The sequence below is a fragment of the Phyllopteryx taeniolatus genome, chromosome 6 (assembly GCF_024500385.1).
Source record: "Phyllopteryx taeniolatus isolate TA_2022b chromosome 6, UOR_Ptae_1.2, whole genome shotgun sequence".
NCBI classification, from domain to species: domain Eukaryota; kingdom Metazoa; phylum Chordata; class Actinopteri; order Syngnathiformes; family Syngnathidae; genus Phyllopteryx; species Phyllopteryx taeniolatus.
Window position 1 is genome coordinate 30,182,047 of NC_084507.1, and position 10,537 is coordinate 30,192,583.

The 10,537-nt window shown below is 40.4% G+C and overlaps 1 long non-coding RNA gene across 1 annotated transcript in view; it reads left to right on the plus strand.

Moving 5' to 3' along the window:
• LOC133479957 (uncharacterized) overlaps window positions 1–4,539 on the plus strand; it is a 30,502-nt gene extending 25,963 nt beyond the window's left edge. Inside the window, exon 4 of the long non-coding RNA XR_009789126.1 lies at window positions 4,015–4,539. This is a non-coding gene — a long non-coding RNA (uncharacterized LOC133479957). The remainder of the gene's footprint in view (window positions 1–4,014) is intronic.
• The last annotated feature ends 5,998 nt before the right edge of the window (window positions 4,540–10,537 follow it).

Consider the following 10,537-nt stretch of genomic DNA (forward strand, 5'->3'; position numbering starts at 1 on the left):
TAACCCAAACATACACTTAAAAAGAAAGCGGGACCATTTTGAACTAAACAAAGTTGGTTAAAACATTGCTGTTGTGAAAAGTGGAACAAGTGAGGTTTCCAAGGCCATGCAGTGAGGTTAACACGTCATTATGTCTGCAATCCCTCAATTTCTGAGTGTTTGTTTTCAGCTGCTGTCACTCTGCAATAACCACACAAAATATATATTTTTTTTAACAACAATTCGTGGGCTGTGGGTAATTTTTAATTGTGAAGCATATTGTCTGAATAAAACTTATTCATGCACTGCAGTTTAAGTTTAAATATGATCCTGTACTTGAGTATTTGAGCATTTTGGGAGATACAAATGGGCATGGGCAACGATGAGAGAAACTTTGATGGATAAAGCAAATTCAGGAAGGGCGGTGGAGAGTAAAAGATCATTGGAGCAAGAAAGTGTGATCGAGTGAGAAGCAGAAGCTGAAAAAGAGCGCAAGAGAGTTAAAGAAACCACAACAGAAGCCCACAGCTTATTAAGTCCTCATTTCTTCATGGTGGTGGGGGTAGTGGTTTTGGGCCCACAACTTCCCACAGCACAGCTCCTTTCTTATGATCTCAGATACAAAAAGACAGATAACCACATGGCGGTATTTGTGTGTACACTTCATGTCTGGGAGCTAAAGACTTTGTGAACGCAAACGCCAGTAAAATCGCATTATGAAGTTGGAGGGGTTAAGGTTCTAACTGGGCTTAGGTCCAGCTGAGGGCAAGGGTTGGGGTCAAGCACTTTGCTGTGAAGGGGCTCAGGAATGCCTTATGCGCCACCCTCTCACACTTCTCCACCCGGTTTGAATCTAACCTTGGTTGCTCTGGCGTTATGACATCTTTCTATCCATACCAATAAAAAATGTCACGTTCGCTGCCCACTGGCATATCACGTTGCAGTGTCTCTTGGACCTGTCAGAGCGGCCCCATTTGCTGTAGATGAGTTTCTGATAGTAGCCAAACCACCATATGGATCATTCATGTACCATCCCAGTTGGTTGATTGTGACACGATGGCTTGCTCATGAATCTTTCATTCTGGTTAGCATAAGAGTGGCTCAGCTGTTTTGCAGCACATGCTGAACGTATGAAGAGAAATGTTGCCTTCAACGTCCCCTTTCTTTTTTTCTTTCTTTCTTTCTTTCTTTCTTTCTTTCTTACATTGCCTCTTACTTCAGAATGTGACCTTTTTCACTTTTGTATTATCGTCATGAAAATGCCACTCATAACTTTTGGCTAATAGGGTTAGGATCCTTCATCCAGGTAGTTATAACCCACTTTATGCTGAACATCATGTGACCAAACCTGGAAAACAGGTTAACGGACTTCCTGTGTATGCTGGAATAACTAGCATAACTACTGGCTGATGACATGATGGTTTGAACATGAATTTGCAAAAAAAAAAAAAAAGTTTTTTTCTGTATGGCTGATGTCTTTGGACAAAAGTTAAATACTTGTATATCATTTATTTATCCATATACTGTATAATATGATATATGTTAACATCTTTGGTAGTTTGTTAAGACATCTTGTGCAAAACAAAACAAAAAACAGTGTAGAAGTTTCAAATTCCTACAGTTGCTTTGTCCTGGTTTCCTGCCATAGGTCTCTGCCAGTCACCTGAACCGGAAGGAAGTGCTTCGACCATTTTTGTCCAGTGTGAAAGTTGGTTCCACATAACCCCAACAACAAAATTGTGACTCGTGAAAATGCTGAGTGGCTAGTAACTCTGGGAAACCACTAGCCACAGTGGCTGGTGAGCAAAAACGTTAATGCAAAACCCTGGTCATAACATTTCAAATTAAAGGAAGACATTATTATTCAGAAAGTATTTTGTTGCACTCAAATGAATCAATAAAGTATTATTAATAAGGCATACTTCTGTGATTTGTCTTTAGTTATTAAGTTCTCTTAGGTTCATGTTGGTATTGCAAGCTGTAACTTTGCCCTCAATATCAAAGTAAATCATATCAACATACAGTATAATTATAAATGAATGATTAAAATAAATGGTGTTATTTTTCATTATCATTCTAATTGATGATCAGTAAACTACCTTATGTCAGTTTGACAATCGGTGACCCAATAAAAAGTCCCCCGGGCTCTGTTTTAGCGTTGTTTAGTTCAAATCAACGAATCTTTTGCGTGAACTTACTGAATAAAATCACTCCATGACCTGATTTGTTTCTTTCTCGGTTCAGTTGTGTGGAGCGTGCCGGCCGGGAGTGGAGCTGCGATGACGCAGCCAGCGTGTGGGCGGGGGAGGCACTGTTGACACCTGAGCGAATGTGACTCGAGATTCGTTCAGTACAAATGAACGGCAATATCCCTCCCTTGTGCTGAATCATTCCAATCGTTTCCTCTTTGCGGGGTTACACTTTCATCGGCATCCGTTTCTCCAAGCTAATGATTAATGTGGAGACACGCCACATGAAAACAAACGCGCCAACCCATTATTTTAACAGATTACACATTAAGTAATAAGAGGAGGGAAGACAGAAGAGCAAGTGAGACTCACCAGTGCAGGGCAAGCTGCAGCAGCAACATGGGGGTGAGGGTGGGGGGCAAATAAGTTAAATGGAAGTGTGTAGGGCAGGCTTCGAGTCTGTTTGACTATATATTACAGCTACAATGTCTTTTTTACTTCCCCCCGCCTTTCTTAGTTTACAAAATTTGGTAAATTCTGCTATATAAAAGACAGAGGACTTGCATTTTAGTGCATGAATACCACTTAGTCTGCCACTTACCAGTCAGTCAGTTACGACTGAGCATTCCGTGAACGCACCGTCCCTCACCATGTTAAGGAGTGAATGTGAATGCTACTCAAACTTTTCCATCCTGAAAACCAAGCGGATCGAAAGTTTCCATTCTTGAAAAGGGGAATTTTACATTTCAGAAAAGCGGCAAACATCACGGACATATACCGGTTCCGCCGCCTCTGACGGTAGTGGTGGATTTCAGTTTTGACCCAACAAAGACATCAAGACTAAGGCAATACGCGCCATCTTAAATGGAACAATTGCACGTTGGCCACCAGTTCAGAATTTGTCAAGACGAGTTTCTGACGTTACCACCCATGTTTGTATTCTTTTTTGCAAGCGAATTGGATGACTGTTCTTAATGCAGCAGCAGCAGCAGGCAGCTCGTTGCAGGTGTGCCGATGATTTTTCTTCTGTCGGTTTTGCCTCAAGGCATCGGGAGACAGAGCGAGTGCGTGTCCTGTGAAACTCAGGAAGCAAGTTCAGCAAACAAAGCTTTGCATTTGCTCTCAAGGTCATGTAGGCGAGAATAACTTGTAGGCTCTGTGGTCATACTTTTGTAGTTATTTTGGATACCTACGTATACGTTCTGTACAATGGAGCAGTTCATCTTAATCTGGGGGTATTGCGTCGGCTGTTACAATATTTTGAACAAAAGTGACTCTGATTGCCGGGAGTAAGATGTAAGATGTTACAAGAACAGTTTGAAAAAAAAAATATTTGCATGATCTACTTCTACTGTATATTCATCAAAGGAATCTACTCTTCATTGTATGCAAACAGTCTTTTCAATGTGTTTAATATTAATGAAGTATTCGTGTTTTGGCTGCATATATATGTGACTAATGAATTTTATTCTTGATCATATTTCCAAATGAAGGCTCAACCACCACATAGGAGTCAGGTCCTTGCCTAATGTTCTCCTTTAAGAAACTGAATATTGTTTCAGTGGGTTATTAAGTAGAAAGTAACAATATACAGTATGTTCATGCTGTTTCACATAGCTTACTTTTTATCTCGCCTTAGTCACTGTTTTTTTTTTTGTCTCTTGAGTGAAGTAGATTGGTGTCTGCAGACTGTAAACCCGACAGGGCCTTAAGAATGATGAATGGTCGCTGGAACGCTGTCTACAGCCGACCAAATGCTTATAATAACACAATAGAGGAAGTGCCTCTTCTTTTCTCTTATGAAACATTATTGTTTTTGTAACTGTGGCATATCTTCTCTCCACAGAAAAGCACCGCCCACTCTGGAGGATGTTTGTCACTGACAACAGTTACGAATCATCCTTCTCATTCCCTACAGACTGTGGAGACAAACTACATTCATAGTGCAGGAAGGAATGTTACCTGTGACAGTTTCCTTATACAAACAACTATTACATTGTTCAATGCGACACTTTGTGGATATTCACTTAAACACATCTATTTTTTTTGTGTTGCACCTCTACATTAATTTCACAAAAGATATGAAGGTAGGTTTACCCTCCTACCGAGCAAAGGTAGATTTCTACACATTGTTGCTGTACAGTGAAAAGTAATGATCTTAAAATATAATTAAAAATTTAAGAATAATCTCACAAAATTGCTTACAGTAATGTAGTTCAATTTGTTCTTTACCCAGTTACCGTTACCATAGTCATTATACTTTGTATACTTTTCCCTTTATTTTTTTTCTACTTATAATTATTTTACTGCTTACTTTTCTTTATGCTGTTGTATTCAAACAAGTGAATTTCCCTGATTTGGGATTAATAAAGTCTTCAACCTATCCTATAATATCCTGTCTCATCCTTAAAACCATCTCGAAACAGTATTTACAAAAGTTCCCCACCGTGGGGAATTTTAAACTATATGGGAGTTAAAGTATGCTGAAGGTGAGCTATACTTATTTTCAGTGGAGCTTCGTTTAAAGAAGATGTGATTTGTGACTTTGCACTGGTCATTTTCGCAAGACCGGGCGGCTCTTTACTATCGGTTGTCTGATTTATGACAGAGCCTCTGTAGGCAAGCTTGCTCACATCACATGCCTAGATAATGAATTTCTTATTGGTATACAGAATGATAGAAATTAAATTTATATATATATTAAACATTTTCTAAATATTGATGTGGATGTGTTTCTTTTTCTGCACGTTTGTGTAGGATTTTCTGAGTGCGTGGCTGATTTTCTGAGTGCGTGGCTGTATACAGCAAACAATTCTGTTTACAGGCTTCTGTGTATGTGATTGAGTTCTACTTTCATAAATGAATGTACCTCTGTCTTTATGAAGACATTATACAGATGCCCCACAACATTGTCTCCGTGAACCCAACAGTGTCGAGCATGCACTGGTGTGACTGAGTTCCTAGTATGTAGGTCACCAATATATTCCCAATGAGGTCTAGTCCTCTGGAGGACTCTGCAGATATGGGGAACCTAAATTAGATCCCATTATCTGTATGTGTGTGTGTGCGTAACTACGAGAAGGACGGCCCAACACCATTATCAGACAAAAGCCACGTAGGTTCACTTCACTTAGTGCAGCTTGTGCAGTATCATGAGTCTGTTTGTGATTGTCTGGAAACTTATTCCAAACATAATGCATTGCATCACATCTGTGGGTGCTTTCGTGTACGTGTGTGTATGTGTGCATTCATGTTGGGTGTCATCTGACAGGCGTGTTACCGCTGACCTGGGCCAGTAGAACCCTTCATTTTAATGACTGTTGGCTCTGAAAGCCTGTCCATATTGCTGTGACCAAGGCAGTACAATTATTTTACACTCAGTTGCTAGAATACAGATGGAAATTTATGATTTTTTATTTTATTGAGGTAACATTCTGACAAAAGTGAGGGTAAAAATCCATGTGTGATGGCCACTGTATTTTTTTATTTTATTTTTTTTCAGGAGCAGTAAAAATCTAATTTACATTGAAGTAATAATAAAACCACAACACAAATAAGGGACAATTAAACACTTTAAAATGAGAAACGTAAATCTCTTTTTAAAGACATCACTGGATGTCGTGTACATTTAATGTTTCAAAATATTTAAACATGAGATTAGCATAATTCAGAGTAAAGAGAATTCTGATTTGTTTCTTAATACATTATACAAACTTAAAGATAACTACTGAAAACATGCAAAGACTGACTTTTGCGTTAAACTGTTTTTCGCCATTTCAGTTTTCCAGATTTTGTTTTGGGATGTGGCTAAAACGGCACCCAGTGACTCACTTGAGCGTCCTTCATGAGTTTCCCCTTCTACACTACATAAGAACTTGAGCCGCCCAGTGACGTAGTTGGACGACAGACATGAGTCCCTCCTTGCCTACTGTATAATTCTACTACTACAGTGTGCTTTTAGCTAGTTCGCTATGCATTCACACTGAATATGAGAGCTAGACAACACTGAGAATCGTATTATGTTAAGACGTCATAATCATCAAGTTTTTCAACAGACGACAGATGTGACCGAGATTATCAAGCCTGCAGCTTTGTGTAGTGGAGTTGGTGGCAAAAGTGGAGGACCAAATTGGAGGGAAGTAAGGAGGCCAAGCGGGAGACCAGGAGACTAAAAAAAGTATTTATTTCAAAAAAAAATCTAAAGGCAAACAGGGATCATGGAAAAATCTAAACAGTAAATTAATAAAGTCCCCTAAAATCAAGAATCTATGCAATTAAGAAACACTAAGAAACAAAACACTCCCCACTCCAGGACACATGATTTATGACAAAAGCAGCAGGAACAACAACAACAATGAAGTGACGTGAAGAAAGCTGGGAACTAAATACAAGCCAACGAGGCACACCTGGAACAGACATGAGTGGCTGGAGGGATCTGATTGGTAGACACAAGGAACAGGGCTGACGAGAGCAGGTGGAAATGAAAACCTAACGAGCAAGACAAGACATGAACCTGGGACACATGAAAACGAGACTCAATAGAAAATATAATCGCAATAACAAAAACACAGATAATGTCAGAGACATTATATCTACATATATCTACAGCCGACACTTCAATTCAGGTGACTAAGCTGACAGCAAAAGTCATCAATATAAAGAGTTTAACAGATGTGACAAATGCCAGTTCACATGCTTTTTTTTTTTTAACTTTTAAAATGCATTACTGTTCAGCCACCATTTCTGCATCAAGGGCAAAGATAATGAGATTTCTTTTCTCCATATCAAATTATATGACCTGTGTCATTTGCCTAATACGAATGTGACTTTGTGAATAGCTCCTAATTTAAGGACCATTTGCTTAAACATTACTTGTAATCCGTTCATTTCGCCATCTCTGTATTTGCAGACGACCTGCTGTGTCTCTAAGTCACTGGGACAATACTGCATGTAGCCAATCTGTCAAAGCCATTTGGAATTTTGCAAGAGCGCAGATGAATGGGAGTGAGAATGTGCACCTTTCAAAGGCTTCATACTTTGACCAAATCATATGCTGTCTGTCACTGGTAAGCTTTCCAAGGCCTGCAGTTTTCATCAAAGCTCTTGATGGCTACCTTTCACGTACTGACGAATACACCGTCAAAAGCCTCCCTCCCTCCCTCCCTCCTTTCCACTCCCAAATCCCTTTCTTCTTCTTCCCTCCAATGTTGACGAGCCCCTCTATCGTGCCTCTCCTTCCCCCTCCCCAAATCCTTCCATACCCCGTGTCCTTAATCTCCACCACCGACACCCTCCACCCACTTCCCTCCTCAATCAAACCCTCAAATCCCGCCCCGCCCCCCCTGGCTCCTGGCCCCGCCCCCACTCTATGCATGTGTGACTTTGGTACTGTCAAGATAGATGAAATAAGATGAACTCAAATTCATCACAGGTATAACCACTAAAAATCCACTGCTACTCTTCCCATGTGGCAGCTGGTTGATGTTACTGGCATATTTTTTTGTAAGGTTTATTTGCATTTTTGTTTTGCTCTTGTTTCTTTTGATGAATTATTTACAGCAGAGGAAAATGACAGCACAGTTCACTTATGATGGCTGTTGCGGGTGGATGGGAGCCTTTCTCCTCCATGTAATTATTCTTTTTTTCCTGATATTCAATCAATTTTTCTCCTTTCCTCCTTGTGTTCCCTTGCGACAGCAGTCAAGAAGCAGATGAAAACATTTTAGCATCGCAGGTGGAACCTTTCCACTGTTTGTGGGAACATGGCTTCCTTTGTTGTTGTAATAATTGCAGAGCAGGAAAAAGTACGGAAGAAGAGGAGGGAAAGAGTAGTGATCAAATGGAAAAATACTAAAACACTTTACACATACCCCAAGTAAGACACATTCTATTCTTCCTTATTCAGTTAATCAAGTAATAATATAATAGTGATCTAATATATAATAAATATAATATATAATAAAAATAAACTGTTAGTATTATTAATTATGGCGGCACGGTGGCCGACTGGTTAGAGCGTCAGCCTCACAGTTCTGAGGACCCGGGTTCTATTGGAGACTCTAAATTGCCCGTAGGCATGACTGTGAGTGCGAATGGTTGTTTGTTTCGATGTGCCCTGCGATTGGCTGGCAACCAGTTCAGGGTGTACCCCGCCTCCTGCCCGATGACAGCTGGGATAGGCTCCAGCACGCCCGCGACCCTAGTGAGGAGAAGCGGCTCAGAAAATGGATGGATGGATGGATATTACTAATTACTGAAGTTCCAACAAAGCCATTCATCACGTTTGATTAAAAGTTCATTGCATGCATATTGAGCTTGTCGAAATTTTAAACCGTGATGGTATTTACGCACAAAACAATGTTGTCAGAAGTGTAATCACAAGTGAGCTCAGCCCATGTTGGTGCTTTGACTATAAGTCTTAGAAATTAGTCAGTGCAAACTCACACACACACACACACACACACTGTCCCTGCATTGCCCTATCCAGGAATAACAATGCATAATTCATGTCCTGAAGTCTCGTCTGCAGACAAAAGTCAGCGTTGCATCAATTATTTACTAAAAACAGCTCACATGATGAATCCTTCAACAAACAGGATCTAGTGAGAGCTGTACCTAGTTCTGCTTTTTCTATTTGTGTATTGGCATGGGTTTAAGCGGGCTCATTAGCAGAAATGAGGATGTAGGAGTTAAGATGTAGAAAACCAATTGAAGGTGGGAGGGGGAAAAAAAGGCTAAAGGATAAAGTCATTTTTGTGTAGGTAGGAATTAATGCGAGGCCTGGGCACCACCAGCTAAATAACGAAATGATCCAGAATGCCAACACACTGGCATACTTAAAGATTTGTATCACCACCCATCCGTCCATTTTCTGAACCGTTTTAACCTTAATCAGGTCGTGAGTGTGCCGCTCCCAAATGACTTTGGCAGAGAGGCGGGAAACACCCTGAAATGATTGCCAGCCAATTGCAGTTTTGTAAAACTACCCAAATTGTAAATAAATAAATAAAAAATAAATAGCCAGTTCAACCTGGATAGTTAGGATTGTGCATGCATATAGGAATATATTCGCACAATTTTAATCACTCTGGCATCAATGTACTTTCCAACACCCACAATCATAAATGAACCAATTATCTGTTTGTCATCCTCCATGAACCGGGAGGCAAGGTAACAGCAGCTGAGTTGATTGACAAAAGAAAAGAAAACAAAGGCGCTGCCCGAAGACATTGTTTCTGCGGTGTAACGCCATGTGCACTCAGGCACAGCCACACTGGAACAGAAAAGGGTCTTCCCCAAAAAGTTCCCACAAAGTTGCATGCGTACAATTGTCCAAATGTCTTGGTTAACTGTGAAGCATTAAGATTTCTCTTCAAAAACACTTAATGCCCTGAAAAAATAGTCAATCAATAGCTCACCTAAATGAACCTTCATGGATAGCTAATAGGGTCAGGTCTAAATGTTTGACACTTTTCCGTCTTCATGTTTTGATGGTGATGTAAGATTTTCTTGCAGCTGTTCAGCCATAGCCACGAAGGTCCTGGCATGTTAATGCCAGAGGTGGGTTGGAACACCGTATTTCTTGAGTCAGCAGAGCGTTGGCGACTTTTACACACCATGTGTTCCGCATTCAAGGACCCGACTCTGTGACTATGTGATGTGGTCTTTCGCTTTGTAGCTCAGTTACTGTTTTTCCAAACATTTATTATGGAGACTACTTACATCTGACCATAGAAAATCTGGAAGGACAAAATGTAATGCACCAACTTTCACCCATGCTTGATTTTACTGGACTCTTCAGAACAACCTATCCTTCACATATACTGTATTACGTGTTACATGTGTTTTCAAAGACTATTTTTAAACCAAAAATGTCTTTATTGTTCTTAACTTCTATGAAAATGGGTTGCGACTTTGCAACAATAAGAAAATGCGGGTCCCAGGGTGACAACAGTTGAGAACCACTGCTCCAGTGTTGTGTGGTGGAGGTGGATGATGGCTTCCTCCATGCCGATGCCAGGCTGATTGGCAAACTGAAGTGGGTCCACTGAGGAGCACACTAGGGGGTGCCGGGAGGCAAGGACTAAGCTCTCTAGGGTCTTCATCAGATGAGTGGTCAGCACCACTGGCCTATAATTATTGAGATCCTTAGGGTGGGGTGTCTTTTCGCCTAAAACCAAGCAGGACTTTTTTCACAGCTGAGGGACTCGATCCAGTTTCAGGCTCGGGTTTTGGTGGAGGGGGCGAAATCTAATCCGGTAATAGAAAGGTTAAATAATTAATGTGTTCTGATAAAAAAGAATGAAATAATCATAGCATGGTGGATGTTGGAGGAACATCAAACCCAGAGTTGGAGCTTGGCAGACTGA